The sequence below is a fragment of the Rattus norvegicus genome, chromosome Y (genome assembly GCF_021556685.1).
Source record: "Rattus norvegicus strain SHRSP/BbbUtx chromosome Y, alternate assembly SHRSP_T2T, whole genome shotgun sequence".
NCBI lineage: Eukaryota > Metazoa > Chordata > Mammalia > Rodentia > Muridae > Rattus > Rattus norvegicus.
This window is the reverse complement of record NC_141555.1, coordinates 49,695,502-49,711,027: the sequence shown is the minus strand read 5'-3', so window position 1 is coordinate 49,711,027 and position 15,526 is coordinate 49,695,502. Positions and strand designations below refer to the sequence as shown.

Genomic DNA, 15,526 nt, shown 5'->3' with positions numbered 1-15,526 from the left:
CATTCAACATAGCAGAAGTGTGATGGCCCAAGCTAAGAAGGGAAAAGGCAACTATATCAGGTAAACCAGGTCTGCTTCTCATAACATTAAACTCATTTGTATTATTCTTTCCTGTATAAAAGAAATAATTTATTTGGACTTACATTCCAGAATATAAGAATCAGTGATGGATGATATCAGAGCAAAGATACACAGGCAGAGGTTGCTGAAAGATTACATCTCAGAACACAAGCGGAAGGTGGAGAAAACTGGATTGAAATAGCTTATGTCCTTTGAAACATCAAAACCTACCCATAACTACATACCTCCTGCAACAAAGACATACCACCTAGTAAGATTGCATTTTTTGAAATTTTCATATTCTTAACTGTACTTAGTTCAAATCACTTTCCACCTTAATCTTCATTTTGAATGAAGCTGATTTATCCTGCAATGTGGCTGTACCATCTTCTCTTCCTAATATTGGCTTTCATCATGTGGATAATAGATGGTTCTGGATGCATAGGGGATGTTTTTAGTCCTATATATCACTCCCTTTATGTACTATACGAGTAGTGACATTTCAATGAGTTTCATTTGGAGAAGGTATAAATGGTTGAGCTTACATATACGGTTTAAACCTCTATTGACATTTTTTAGAAAATATCAGGTATCCATTCTTTGTTAATAATTTCTTCTTTATATGATAAACAAACAATAAAAATTTACCCAAATCAAAATAATTCTCTATATTTTAATATCCAAAGATACAGAAGAACATTAAGATAATGTGTAATATTAAATCAGCTGAACTGCATGTTCATTTAATTAAGAATAACCAGAATCATTGATACGTTTATGGAACATATTATACGATCAAATACCAAAGCATTGAATAAATAGTGGCAGAAGAAGAGGGTCATTTTATAGAATGTACCTTACCTTCAGATCCAGTATTTTCTTTCATGTAGCAAGAATTCAATTTAACTACTCTTCCTCAGTATTTTTCATCCTCTCATTGATTCTACTTTCAAAGCTCTATCCTATAACTCGCACGATTGTTAAATTTAAAACCAAGAACAGTACATGTGTCAATCATTTTCTGCCTTTCCTGATTTGTGTTTTATTCGGTTCAAAATGGTCATGATGTGTTGAAGTCATGAAGAATTTCTGGCTCATTTGATGAAAATTTTCTGAAAGCATATGTTATTCATAGTTTTAAAATACTGTTGATATGCTAAATAGTACTGGATATTATAGTTAAAAATCATCTGGATAAGGAATTTTTGCATGTATATCATAACACACTAAAATACTAAAGATAAAAAGTATAAGAGCTAGAATTTATTACTATTTTTACTCTTCTAGTGTTTGTAAATTTACAAAATCTGAGCAAATGACTTCTTTCGGTGAAATTCACATTCATGAGCTAATACATTCTAATCAAGCTGCTGTGTCATCTCCCATAAACTTGGATTAAATTCTAATTGCAATCCAAAATGTTTGTAGTAAGTAAATGGGCAAATACTTTGTCTGAATACACTAAATAAGCATGTAGTATAATCATAGGTTTCCTCTTAATTAAATATGAGGATATAACTTGAAAAAATACAGATATTAAAATAAGTTTTTGTTATATATCAGCTAATTATGGTCTGAGTAATGACTTAAATCACCAAACCATGAACAGTAAATAGGAATGTCTAGTGAGTTAGAGGTTCTTTCAAGCATCTTCAAGTAAATCGATCTAAAATAAATTCCTTTAAAATTCTCCTAAACCCACTTATCATGATATATTTCACATCTTAGTAAATAACACCAACATCTTTTCATTTGCTCAAAAAAAAAAGACATTGGCTTTCTTTTCTTCCTGCCCACCCCAGCCTCATTCTACTACAAAACACATCAATTTCCAACATAGCTCTCTGATATGACTCTTTTTCATTATCATTGACACTACTTCCATATAGACTTCAAAAACTTCTTTCAAATCATTCTCTGTAACATTTCATAATACATAAGTAACCAGAGTCCCTTACTATATACATACTGAGTTAAACAAACTTATTTAAACCTACTCAATGATTTCTAATACATTTTCTGTAAATGAAAATTATATTTATAATATTGTTTCTATATTCCCATATGTGACATTGCCTAAGCATCAGCTTTATTTGGACTGCTCTTCTATCTCTTAATCAATACAAACTTCTCTCATATGTACTTTTGGATAGGTCAAGGTCTTCATCCTTTTATCGACCTTATATTTACAGTGATTTTGCCCAAAATATAGTTCAATTCTGTTTCATTTAATTTAACTTAAATGTCACTTCCCTAAGAAAATCTCCATGACCTTATTTCTAAAATAGATTCTTCAATTACTTGCATGCTATTAACTCCAACACACTGATTTATGCATTCATTTCTTTCTTTTTCCTTGTATATAAAGCAGTATTTATAAAAGAAAGTTCATAATACTTTTTATTCATTCCTAATCTATACCACTATTATGAAGCCTGGTACATTAATGGAGATTTATTTAATTATTTATTGATTGATTGATTGATTGATTGCACGATTTAGTAAGTTGTAAAAAATAAACTTTATACTATTCTTCGTTTTAATGAATATGCATTCCATGCATTGGTTAAACCATCATGAAGTAATTATGTGAGTTCATAAATATATTACAATTCAATGACCTAAATGACATTGCCTAAACATTTTTTTTGTCAGCGATAGTCTATTTCATATTCAACAGCAATGCTTTGTTGACTGAGCAATTATCTCAGCTAGGAATACATTGACATGAAAGAATAAGATACCTAATTTTAATTCATAGCACCCATTTAAAATGCCAGGTGCAATTCATTTGTGGTCCCATCTCTGAAGATACAAAGGGATGATCATTCCTAGGGGCTGACTGGTCTTGGAGTCAAATTTTATTTGTGAGCTGTTCCAGTGAAAGATTAAAAACCAAGAGGACATACAGCTGTGTTTCCAGAGCTGAACCTGTACCTCATCTCTCTGTGGCCAGACACCACCAGAAAATGGCTGGACTTCCAGGAGTGATGACACACTAAAGAGCACAGGAGAGATTAACACTCTTCAGAGGGAACTTCCTGGAGCCCTCAGAACCCAGGAACAGAGGTGCAGTCTGTCACAATATACTTTTGGTTTCTATCTATTCCTTGTAGCTGATCCTGATCCACAGCTCTTGGTAGACAAGATCCTTCCAGAGAGATTTAGTATCCCTAGAGTGCTAACCCACAGGCTTACAGGAGGTTCAATCCATTGTCAGAGACAGTAAAAACAGCTAACCCCAGAGATAATGAGATGGCGAGAGGGAAGTATAAAAGCCTAAACAACATAAACCAAGGCTACATGACATCATCAGATCCCAGTTCTCACTCCAACGCAAGGTTAGGATATCCTCAACAAAACAGAAAAGAAAAAGAAATGTTTGTACTTCAAATCACTTAACATGATGAGGTTAAAGGATTTTAAGAAGGACATAAGTAACTCTGTCAAAGAAAAACAGGACAACAGATGTAAAGAGATAGAAGCCCTTATAGAGGAAACGCAGAACTCCCTTAAAGAATTCCAGGAGACAATAACCAAACTGGTGGAGGAAGTGAACAATCCATCAGGAAAAAATATTTAAACAGAAAGATCAATAACAAAAACAACAACAACAACAATATTAACAACAAAAAAAAAAAACACACAAAGAGATACACTCTGGATATGGAAAACCTGGGAAAGAGATTAGGAGTCAAGAATGCAAGCATCAAACAACAGAATATAAAAGACAGAAAAGATTATCAGGGTCAGAAGGTACCATAGAAAACATGACACAACTGTCAAAAAATGCAAATCACAAAAAACTCCTAACCCAAAACATCCCAGAAATCCCAGAGAAAATGAGAAGACAAAACCTAAGGATTATAGGTATAGAAAAGAATGAATACTCCCACCTTGAAGGGCCAGTAAATATCTTCAACAAAATTATACTAGAAATCTTCCCTAACCTAAAGATAGAGACAACCTTAACCATATGAAAAGAATAAAGTACTCCAAAAAAATTGGACAAAAAAGAAATTTCTACCATCACATAATAGTCAAAATATAAGTGCACAATTCAAAGAAAAAATATTAAAAGCAGTAAGGGAAAAAGTTCAAGTAATATAAAAAGGCAAACCTATCAGAATTCCAACAGTCTTCATAAAAGACACTATGAAAGTTAGCAGATCCTGGGCATATATCACACAAATCCTAAAAGAACAAATGTGGCACCCCAGGCTACTATAAAATCTCTCAACTACATAGATGGAGATACCAAGATATGCCATGTAAATAGCAAATTTACAAAATATATTTCCATTAATCCAGTCCTTCAAAAGATAATAGATCCAAAATTCCAGCACAAGTTGGGAAACTACACCCCACACAAAGCACGAAAATAATCTACTTTTAAAAAACACAAAAGAAGTTAAAAAAGATAGCCACAGAAACATAATTTGACATCTAAAAAAAAATAGAAAAAAGCAACAATTGTTCCCAAATACACTAAACATCAAAGGACTCGATTCTACATAAAAAGACAAACACTAACTGAATATATATATATATATATATATATATATATATATATATGTATGTATGTATGTATGTATGTATGTATGTATATATATATATATATATATATATATATATATATATATATCATTTTGATGCATGAACTGAACACAATTCAATGACAAAGACAAATGCTTCCTCAGAGTGAAAGGCAGTAAAACAATTTTTCAGCATATGTTCCCAAGAAAGAACCTGACGTAACCATTCTAGTATCAAATGAAAAAGACTTTCAAGCAAAAGTTATTAAAAAAGGTAATAAAAGACATTTCATACTCACCAAACGAAAAATATACCAAGAAAAACTCAATACTGAATAACTATGCTACAAATTGAAGGGCATACACATTTGTCAAAGAAACTTTACTAAAGCTCAAAACATATATTATATCATAAACAATAATAGTTGGACATTTCAATACACCACTCTCATAAATAGACAGATCATGGAAAGAGAAACTAAGCAAAGACACAAAGAAACTAACAAGGTATGAACCAAATGTATTTAACAAATATCAATACAACATTTCATCTTAAAAAATAATATACCTCCTCATGGGCCAGCCCTAAGATTGATCTTCTTTCTCCTGTTGGTTCTTCTTGAGGCAGCTGAGGAGGAAGAGTGTTAGTGGAGGGTGAGACTTTGTCTTACGATATATGTGGTCAGTTTTTGTCTTTCAAGATATTTCTGGTTGCTGTATGATAATATGTTTACTTATCTAAGTCTAAGTTACTATGTTACTGTACCTGATTTACTTATCTATGTCTCAGTCACTATGCTTTGCTACTGTAACTGGTCTGCCTTCTGAGACCAGAAACTGCAGTCTCTGGCACTTACCACCTCATTCTAAAACAGCAGGAGATAAAGTAGAGGATTACTTGCTGGAGCCTTTTCCCTTTTGTCCTTATGCTTCTTGCTTGTCAGGCTAGGGAGAAGCTTGGAGCAATAAACTTCTACTAAACCATGAGAAGTGCATAGCAATTACAGAAGTAAAACTTTTACATAGTCAAATATGCATAAACATAATTTCACACCTGGATTCAATAAACGTGCATTGATACATTTCCTCTCAAATTCAGCTGGGCCCAACTTACATGCAATCTCACAATTACATTCTTACACACAAAAACTCATAATTACATACTTACACAGACATCCATACTTACATATGCATATTGAGCAAAAGACCAAGGACCAGTGCAGAAAGATGGACTCCAATCTTTATTTCAGAGAGAAAGAAATCGCTTCTACACTTTTAATGCTAAGTTTATTCATCCCAAGTTTGTAAGAGAAAAGACTTCTTCCTTTTAACAAGACTAAGCCTGCATTAGTACTAAGAAATGACCTTTTCTGTCCCATGGTAAGGACAAACCTGCCTGCACCTTCTTTTCTTTCCAGCTTCTTCTTTTTTCCTCTTTTCCTCTGCATTCTGCTGATTGCTCTCTTATGTTACATAAGTTATTCCTCTCTACATTTCTTCTCAGCCCAGATCTTTTTGTATCAGCTCTACTTAGCTCAGTTCTCCTTATCTCAAACCGGACTTTTCAGCTCAGCCACTATCGAGCCCAGTCCATCTGTCTCTGTCCTTCCAGTTCAGACCTTCTGTCTCAGTCCTTCTGTGTGTCTTCTCTTTGTCCTCAGCACCTAAACATCTTTCAGAATACATGATCACGTCTTACAATGATTATCACTATTTCATATGAAAGATCAAAGCATAAATTGATATACAATTTTACAACCGAGAATGTTTACGTGAATATCCATCAGGAGTAATTATCTGGCTAAACCTTCATCACCAGTGTCAGCTCTACAGGTTCACTGAATATCCAAAACCATAGTTGATAGAGAAGTTATTTACAGATAAACCCAGTCAATATCTTATCCTCTGTCCTTGCACCTGTAACAAATCATTTGTTCTCTTTTTATGTCTCTTGATAACTGTTTTGCAACCTCTTGGAATGTGTCCTAAGTAGGGGAAAGACTGTTTACTATCTCAGAACAACTAACTGGTGATACCTGGGAGACTGGCAGAGTTGTCACTGCAATTTTGACTATTAGAAAGAGACTTATAGAAGTCCCATTATAAAAAGCTAAATGACCATTGATATAGTATTAGGAATTATTGTAGGATCATTATTAAGACTAAAGATTCATCTATTTGTCTGTATAGCATCACTGTGGGACAGTACAACTTTGTGGCCTGCAGAGATCTGCTCCAAATGTGTGTGATCTTACTCAAGGATTGTTATATATATCTAATAATAACAACAGGAATAGCACTTCAATAGCAGGAAACTTTCCCAAAATGAATCCCTTACAGCCTTGCTTAATAAGGGCAAACCAGTTGTGGATTATAAAATAATCCGAGGCTGTCCATCTGAGGATGATCACCTGCTAGTTTTTAGCTTGTCCTGTTATGGCTCCTGACACTTTATTCTCAGTCCTACATGGTACCTTCTCCAAAACTGAAATTATGATCCATCACAAAACCGGCATAAGCAGATACAAGAAGATTGAATTAATCCCATTCATTCTATGAGATCACTACAGACTAAGAATGGTCTTCAATAACAACAAGAACAACCAAAGACCCACATATACATGGTACCTGAAGAATGATTTACTCGATGAGAACTAGTTCAAGGAAGAAATAAAGAAAAAAAAGTAAAGACTTTTTAGAATTTAATGACAATGAAGGCATAACTTGGGAACACAAAGAAAAAAAAAAAAACAATGCTAAGAGGAAAACTCATAGCTATGAGAGATTCCACAAAGAAACAGGAGCTCTGGTACACTAGCAGTTTGACAGAACACCTGAAATCTCAGAACCAATAAAAACCCAAATGCAACAAAAGGACTAGAGAGCAGGAAATAATCAAACTCCGTACTGAAATCAACCAAGTAGAAACAAAAGGAATTATGGCATTTTTTTTTTGCATATGGGGTCTTGAGCCTCTTCAGCTCTTTCAAGCCATTCTCTGATTCCTTCAGCCGGGATCCCTTTCTCAGTTCAGTGGTTTGCTGCTGGCATTTGCCTAAGTATTTGCCATACTCTGGCTTTGTCTCTCAGTAGACAAAGTTTCTGTTTCTGTTGGCCTGCACTTCTTTGCTGCTTCATCCATTTTATCTAGATTGGTTGCTGTATATGTATGGGCCACATGTGGGGCACGCTCTGAATGGGTATTCCTTCAGCCTCTGTAAACTTTGCCTCCCTATTCTCTGACAAGGGTATTCTTGTTACCGTTTTAAAGAAGGTGTGAAGGATTCACATTTTGGTCATCCTTCTTGAGATTCATTAGTTCTGTGCATCTAGCGTAATTCAAGCATTTGTGCTAATAGCCTCTTATCAATGAGGGTATGCCATGTGTGTTTTACTGTGATCGGTTTACCTCACTCAGGATGATATTTTCTGGTTCCATCCATTTGCCTATGAATTTCAGAAAGGCATTGCTTTTGATAGCTGAGTAATATTCCATTTTGAAGATGTACTACATTTTCTGTATCCATTCCTCTATTGAAGGAATCTGGGTTCTTTCCAGCTTCTGGCTATTATAAATAATGCTGCTATGAACATAGTGAATCATGTGTCTTTTTTATATGTTGGAGCATCTTTTCGGTATATGCCCAAGAAAGATATAGCTGGTTCTTCAGTTATTTCAATGTCCAATTTTCTGAGGAACCTCCAGACTGATATCCAAAATAGTTGTACCAGTCTGCAGCCCCACCAACAATGGAGGAGTGTTCCTCTTTCTCCACATCCTCGCCAGCATCTGCTGTCACCTGAGTTTTCATCTTATCCATCCTGACTGGTATGAGGTAGAATCTCAGGGTTGTTTTGTTTTGCATTTCCCTTTTGACTAAAGATGTTGAACATTTATTTAGGTGTTTCTCTGCCATTCTAAATTCTTCAGCTGTTAATTCTTTGTTTTGCTCTGAACTCCATTTTTCAATAGGGTTATTTGTTTCCCTTTAGTCTGACTTCATGAGTTCTTTGTATATTTTTGATATTAGCCCTCTATCTGCTGTAGGATTGTAAAGATCTTTTTCCAATCTGTTGGTTGCTATTTTGTCCTAACAACAGTGTCCTCTGCCATACAGAAGCTTTGTAGTTTTATGAGATCACATTTGTCAATTCTTGATCTTAGAGCATGAGCCATTGGTGTTTTGTTAAGGAAATTTTCTCCAGTGCCCATGTGTTCGAGATGATTCCCCAATGTTCTTCTATTAGTTTGAGTGTATCTGGTTTGATGTGGAGGTACTTGATGCAGTTGGAGTTATGCCTTCTACAAGGCAGTAAGAATGGATTAATTTGCATTTTTCTACATGCTGACCTTCTGTTGAACCAGCGCCATTTTCTGAAAATGCTATCTTTTTTTCCATTGGATGGTTTTGGCTCCTTTCTTAAAAATTAAGTGATCATGGGTGTGTGGTTTCATTTCTGGGTCTTCAGTTCTATTCCACTTGTCTATTTGGCTGCCTCTGTCTCAATGCCATACAGTTTTTATCACTATTGCTCTGTAATACTGCTTGAGTTCATGGATAATGATTCCCAAGGAAGTCCATTATTGTTGAGGACAGTTTTAGCTATTCTGTGTGTTTTGTTATTCCAGATGAATTTATGAACTTTTCTGTCTAACTCTATGAAAAATTGGATTGAAATTTTGATGGGGATTGGAATGAATCTGTAGGTTGCTTTTGGTACAATGGCCATTTTTACTCTATTAATCCTGTCAGGACATGGACATTGGAGATCTTTCCATCTTCTGAAATCTCCTTCAATTTCTTCAGAGACTTGAGGTTCTGCTCATATGCTCATATCTTTTATTTGCTTGGATAAAGTCACCCCAAGATATTTTATATTATTTGAGGCTATTGTGAAGAGTGTCATATCCCTAGTTTCTTTCTCTGCTTGTTTAGCTTTTGTGCAGAGTTATTTTTATACCCAGCCACTTTGCTGAAATTGTGTATCAGGCTTAGTAATTCTCCTGTGGAACTTTTGGGGTCACTAAGTATACTATCATATCAACTACAAACAGTGCTATTTTGACTTCTTCCTTTCCAATCTATATCTCTTTGACCTCCTTCAGTGTGTGCTTGCTCTGGCTAAGATGTTGAGAACTATATTGAATAAGTTGTGAGTGAGTGGGCAGCCTTGTCTAGTCCCTGATTTCAGTGTGATTCTTTTAAGTTTCTCTCCACTTAGTTTAATGTTAACTACACATTTGCTATATATGTTTAGGTATGGGCCTTAAATTCCTGTACTTTCAAGGACTTTTATCATGAAGTGATGTTGAAGTTTGTCAAAATCTTTCTCAGCATCTAATGAAAGGATCATGTGGTTTTTATCTTTAAGTTTGCTATATAGTGGTTATGTTGTTTGTTTTCTGTATATTAAAGCATCTCTGCAAGCCTGGGATGAATCCTACTTAATCATAGTGGATGATTGTTTAATGTGTTGTAAGATTAGGTTTGTAAGAATTTCATTGAGTATTTTTGTGTCAATATTGATAAGAAAATTCGTCTGACGATCTCTTTCTTTTTTGGGTCTTTCTGTGTTTTAGTGATTAGAGTATTTGTGGCTTCATGAAAGCAATTTGGTAGTACTCCATCTGTTTCAATTTTATTAAAGAGTTTGAACAGTATTGTTACGTTATTTTCAATGAATTTTGGATGGATATCTGCACTAAACCAATCTGATCATGGACTCTTTGGTTGGGAGAGTTTTGGTGATTGCTTGTATTCCTTTGGGAGTTATGGGTTGTTTAAATGGTTTACTTTTCCTGATTTAGCTTTGGCACCTTGTATTTGTCTAGAAAGTAGTCCTTTTTCACCAGATTTTCAAGTTTCATTGAACATAGCCTTTTGTAGTACAATGATTTTTTTTTAATTTCCTCTGATTCTGCTGTAATGTCTCCCTTTTTAATATTTGATTTTGTTAATTTGGACACACTCTCTGTTTCCTCTTGTTAGTCTGGTTACGGGTTAATGTATCCTGTTGATTTTCTCAGAGAATCAGGTATTGGTTCTGTTGATTCCTTGTATTGTCACTTTTCTTTTTTCTACTTGGTTGATTTCAGCACTGAGTTTGATTATTTCCTGCCTTCTCCTACTCCTGCATGTATTAGCTTCTTTTTGTTCTAGAGGTTTTAGGTGTGCTGTCAAGCTACTGATGGATAGTCTCTCCTGTTTCTTTCTCCAGGCCCTCAGAGCTATGAGTATTCCTTTTACCACAGCTTTCATTGTGTTCCAAGAGTTTGGTATATTGTACCTTCTTTTTCATTGAATTATAAGAAGTCTTTAATTTCTTACTTTAATTTTTCCTTGACCAAGTTATAATTGAGTAGAGCATTATTCAACTTCCATGTATATGTGGGTGTTCTTTCCCGATTGTTTTTGAAGGCAGCCTAAGCCCATGGTAGTCTGGTAGAATGCATGGAATTATTTCTATATTTCCATATCCTTTGAGGCCTGCTTTTTGACTGATTATATGGTCAATGTTGGAGAAAGTGCCATGAAAGGCTGAGAAGGAGTTAAATCCTTTTGTTTTGGATAGAATGTTCTCTAAATATCTCTTAAGTCCATTTGGTTTAATCCTTCTGTTAGTCTGTCTATGTCTCTGTTTAATTTCTCTTTCCGTGATCTGTCTAGTGGTGAGAATGGGGTGTTGAAATCTCGTACTCTTATTATTCGTGCTGCTATATGTTCTTTTAACTTTAGTAAGATTTCTTTCATGTATGCAGGTGCCCTTTTATTTTGAGCATAGATATTTATGATTTCAAGTTCATCTTGGTGGATTTTTCCTTTGATGAATATAAAGTGTCCTTCCTTATGCTTTTTGATGACTTTTGGTTGAAAGTCAATTTTATATGATATTAAAATGGCTACTCCAGCTTGCTTCTTCAGATCATTTGCTTGGAAAGATATTTTCCAGCCTTTTACTCTGAGGTAGTGTCTGTCTTTGTCTCTGAAGTGTGTTTCCTGTAGTGCAAAATGCTTTGTCCTCATTACATATCCAGTGTGTCAATCTGTGTATTTTTAGTGGGGAATTGAGTCCATTGATGTTGAGAGATATTAAGGAATAGCGATGATCACTTTCTCTTATTTTCATAATTGGAGGATAGTTAATGTTTGTGTGCTTCCCTTCTCTTTATTTTGTTGTGAAAAGATTAATTCTTGCTTTATGATTTTACTTGCCTCCTTGTTTTGGGATTTGCCAGTTAGTGTCCTTTGTATTACTGGATATTTAGAAAGATATTGTGTAAATTTGGGTTTGTCATGGAATATCTTGGTTTCTCCATCTATGTTAATAGAGAATTTTGCTGGATAAAGTAGCCTAGGATGGCGTTTCTGTTCTCTTAGGGTCTGTATGATATCTGTCCAGGATCTTCCGGGTTTCATAGTCTCTAGTGAAAATTCTGGTGTAATTCTGATAGGTTTGCCTTTATATGTTATTTATACATATACTTACTGCTTTTAATATTTTTATTTTTTTTGTGTATTTGGTGTTTTTACTATTATGTGATGGGAGGGTTTCCTTTTCTGGTCCAACCTATTTGTAGTTCTGTAGGCTTTGTGTATGTTTATGGGCATCTCTTTCTTCGGATTAGGGAAGTTTTATTCTATAATTTTGTGGAAGATATTACTGTCCCTTAATGTTAGCAGTCTTCACCCTCTTCTATACCTGTTATCCTTAGGTTTGATCTTCTTGTTGTGTCCTTGATTTCCTGTGTTTTGGGCTAGGAGGTTTTTTTTTTTTTGTTTTTTTTTGTTTTTTTTTTTTACATTACCTTTGACAGTTGTGTCAAGGAATCTTCTGCTCCTTAGATTATGTCTTCCATCTCTTTTATCCTGTTGGTGACGCTCACATCTATGACTCCTGGTCTCTTTTCTAGGTTTTCCATCTCCAGGGTTGTCTTCCTTTGTGCTTTCTTTATAGTATCTGTTTCCATGTTTAACTCCTGGATTTTTTTGTTCATTTTCTTCTCCTGTTTTTTTTTTTTTTTTTTTTTTTCATTAGTTCTTTAAGGTACTTTTGTGTTCCCTCTTTCTGGGATTCTATTTGTTTACTTCTGTATTTTCTGTTGTCCTGTATTTTCTTAAGGGAGTTATTTATGACCTCCTTAACATCCTCCATGATCATGATAAAATGTGAACTTAAATCTAGATCTTGCTTTTCTGGTGTGTTTGTATATCCAGTGTTTGCATTGTTGGGAGATTTGGGCTCTGATGAGCCCAAGTAGTCTTGATTTCTGTTGTTTGAATTCCTGTTATTGCCTCTATCCATCAGGTTTCTCTGGAGTTAGCCTGTCTTGCTCTTTCTGACAGTGGCTTGACCGTCCAGTAGGCTCATGTGTCAGGACTGCTGTAGACATGTTTTCCCATTTTGTTTTTACCCAGTTATGGGAACAGAGAATTCTTACCTCATGCATGCAGTTTTTCCTGTCCACTGGCTTTCAGCAGTCCCTGTGGGCTGGAACCAGAAGGAACTTCACATATTTCACTTATATCCTTCTGTGGGGGGGAGGGAGCACAGAAGGCACAAGGTGTTTTCCTATTGAGCCAGTAATCTGGGCAGAGAGTAGTCTCCTCTGGTTTCCCAGTAATGTCTGCTCCTCTGAAGTTCTAGTTCTTCCACTTTCAGGATTTGTGTGCAGGGAGCTGTTTGACCAGTTCTGTTCAGATCCAGGCACAGTCTGGAACATGGTGCTCCTGCAGTTTTACTCCTCCTATATTCCTGGGTCCCAAGGCACTATGCTGTTTTTCTTGGGCCAGAGATGTGGGTAATGGTGGGCAGACGTTGCGGTCTCTGTGCCTTGTATGCTCAGTATTGCCCAGACTCCTGGGTGATCAGCTCTCTCTCCCACATCCTCTAGGATTAGGGAGCTCTGGGCCAGGATCAGCAAGGTTCAGGAGCCAGCTAGAAACTGGAAGTGCCTGGTCCCAGAGGAGTTCTGCTTTTGCATGTCCTGAATCCACTAGTCAGGTCACTTAGAGCAGAATAGTTGTCCTCACCTCTGGTCTCAGGCCTGACGTTGCTTCTCAGGCTGCCATTCAGCTCTCAATGAGAGTTACAACCAGAAATGTCTACTAGGTCACTATGAACAGGAGGCCCAGATGGAGCCAGGTGTTTTTTTTTTTTTTTTGTCAGGAATGTGAGCAGAGATCTCAGGAGTTTCTGCCCTTCTGATGGTCTAAGTGTTCCCCACCCCACAGAAGATTTGTGTGTAGGATATTGTTTGGACCAGTTCCAATCCATATGCCATTTGTACTGCAGGACTCCTGCAGCTTGACTACTCTTATATTCATGTGTCCAGCGGCACTATGCAGTTTCCTCTTGGGCTAGGGATGTGGGACCAGGTGGGCAGAAGTGGCAGTCTCTCCATCCCTGAAGTCTAAGTACTGCCCAGTCTTCTGGGTGATCAGCTCTCTGTCAGACAGAGTTTCCAAAGGAGTTTCAAATGTTCATTCCCTATACTACAGGTCTCCAGTCTTTCCAATTCTCCTCCAAATGTTTTGGAGAAGACATCTCTTGTCAAGGCGAGGTACAACAAGCCCCATCAGACAAAGAGGGCTGCAAAATTTCTACTTTTAAAGGTAATCTCAATGATTTCTCATATTCCACAAATAGATTAAGTCCTGCCCCCTCTCCACATGTGACTTTAATACCTTCGCCAGCTGCAAAACATGGGAGAAAGCTATGTCCACTCACAAAGACAGTCAAAGATGTCCCCCATCTCCACCAAAGTGCCTTATGCAAACTGCTTCGGGTTAAAAGCATTTGAAACCTGATTCTGCTAACAAAGGGGATTTCATAACTTCTCTATTAAACCAAGAGAACGTTCAGACTTCTCCACTGTTAAAAATGGCTTAAATCATCACTTATTGTCCGAGGGGGACAAAATGCAGTCACAAATACTCAAGTGAACCTCATAACACACATAACACCCCAAGCATTGACAAAACTTTCTGCATTTACACCATTAGATCAAGGACAATTGTCAATTTCAGAATGGGTCTTGAGAGTTCCACCCCCATGCAGGATGTGGTAGAAAATTCTGAGTCCAACCAGGAGACTCTTGTGCCTTCTGCACATAAAATAATGTAATCTAGCACACTCAACATCTCCCCCCATACTTCAAATGTCCCTATACATCAAAGAATTATTCAAATATCCTCTACCACTGAAAAGGACCCTCCTGACTTGTCATCAGGACCAAAAGAGACAAGTTTGTCAGAACACAGTCAATGAGCCATGCAGACTCCATATTTATACAACGTGCAGAGAAGATAAAACATCACCTAACTCCTCAGGGGACTCTAGGTCATTCTGTCCTGTAAGGAAGGGTTCCAAAATTTTCCACATATACATCAGAGGTGCTAGAATTTCCCAAAACTGTGAAGGATTCTCTGAGTAGTAATTTATCTCATAAAGCGACTGTGGGACAAGAAACATCTACAGAAGGAGTTCTACCCGCAGCCACATCTTGAGAAATGTCTTGTGGATGTGACACATGTACAAAAAATGTTCTAGGAAATATTCCATCTGTAGAGAATGTTATGGATCCAACTATATGTGAAGCAGGAGTGGTGTAACATGATTTGCAAACACCAGTGTCTGTAGTATCCTCGACATCTGAGGAAACGGATTCCTTGTATTTCATTAGTGAAAAAGAATGCATACGACCTCCTCAAACTTCACAGGAGGCTATAGGAATTTCCTTATCTCCTGAAGATCAGCCATTTTCCCCAACTACAGAAGATGCTACACGCTCTTCCAAATATGCACAAAGGGTTGCCAGTCCTTCTTTATACACAAAAGCAGACCAGAACATCTGCCAAATACCTCAAAAGCTCTGGGTTTTACTTCATCTTCTGAAGGGGCCTTGGAACCTGTTTTGACTCTCAAGCAGG

The 15,526-nt window shown here is 36.3% G+C and overlaps 1 long non-coding RNA gene across 1 annotated transcript in view; it reads right to left on the bottom strand.

Annotated features, from left to right (window-relative positions):
- Nucleotides 1-1,077: 1,077 nt before the first annotated feature.
- The window catches only part of LOC134484508 (solute carrier family 53 member 1-like), a 108,915-nt gene continuing 94,466 nt past the window's right edge, over nucleotides 1,078-15,526 (bottom strand). Inside the window, exons 5-6 of the long non-coding RNA XR_015647321.1 lie at nucleotides 5,164-5,223; nucleotides 1,078-1,172 (exon numbers count right to left, since the gene is read on the bottom strand). This is a non-coding gene — a long non-coding RNA (solute carrier family 53 member 1-like). The remainder of the gene's footprint in view (nucleotides 1,173-5,163; nucleotides 5,224-15,526) is intronic.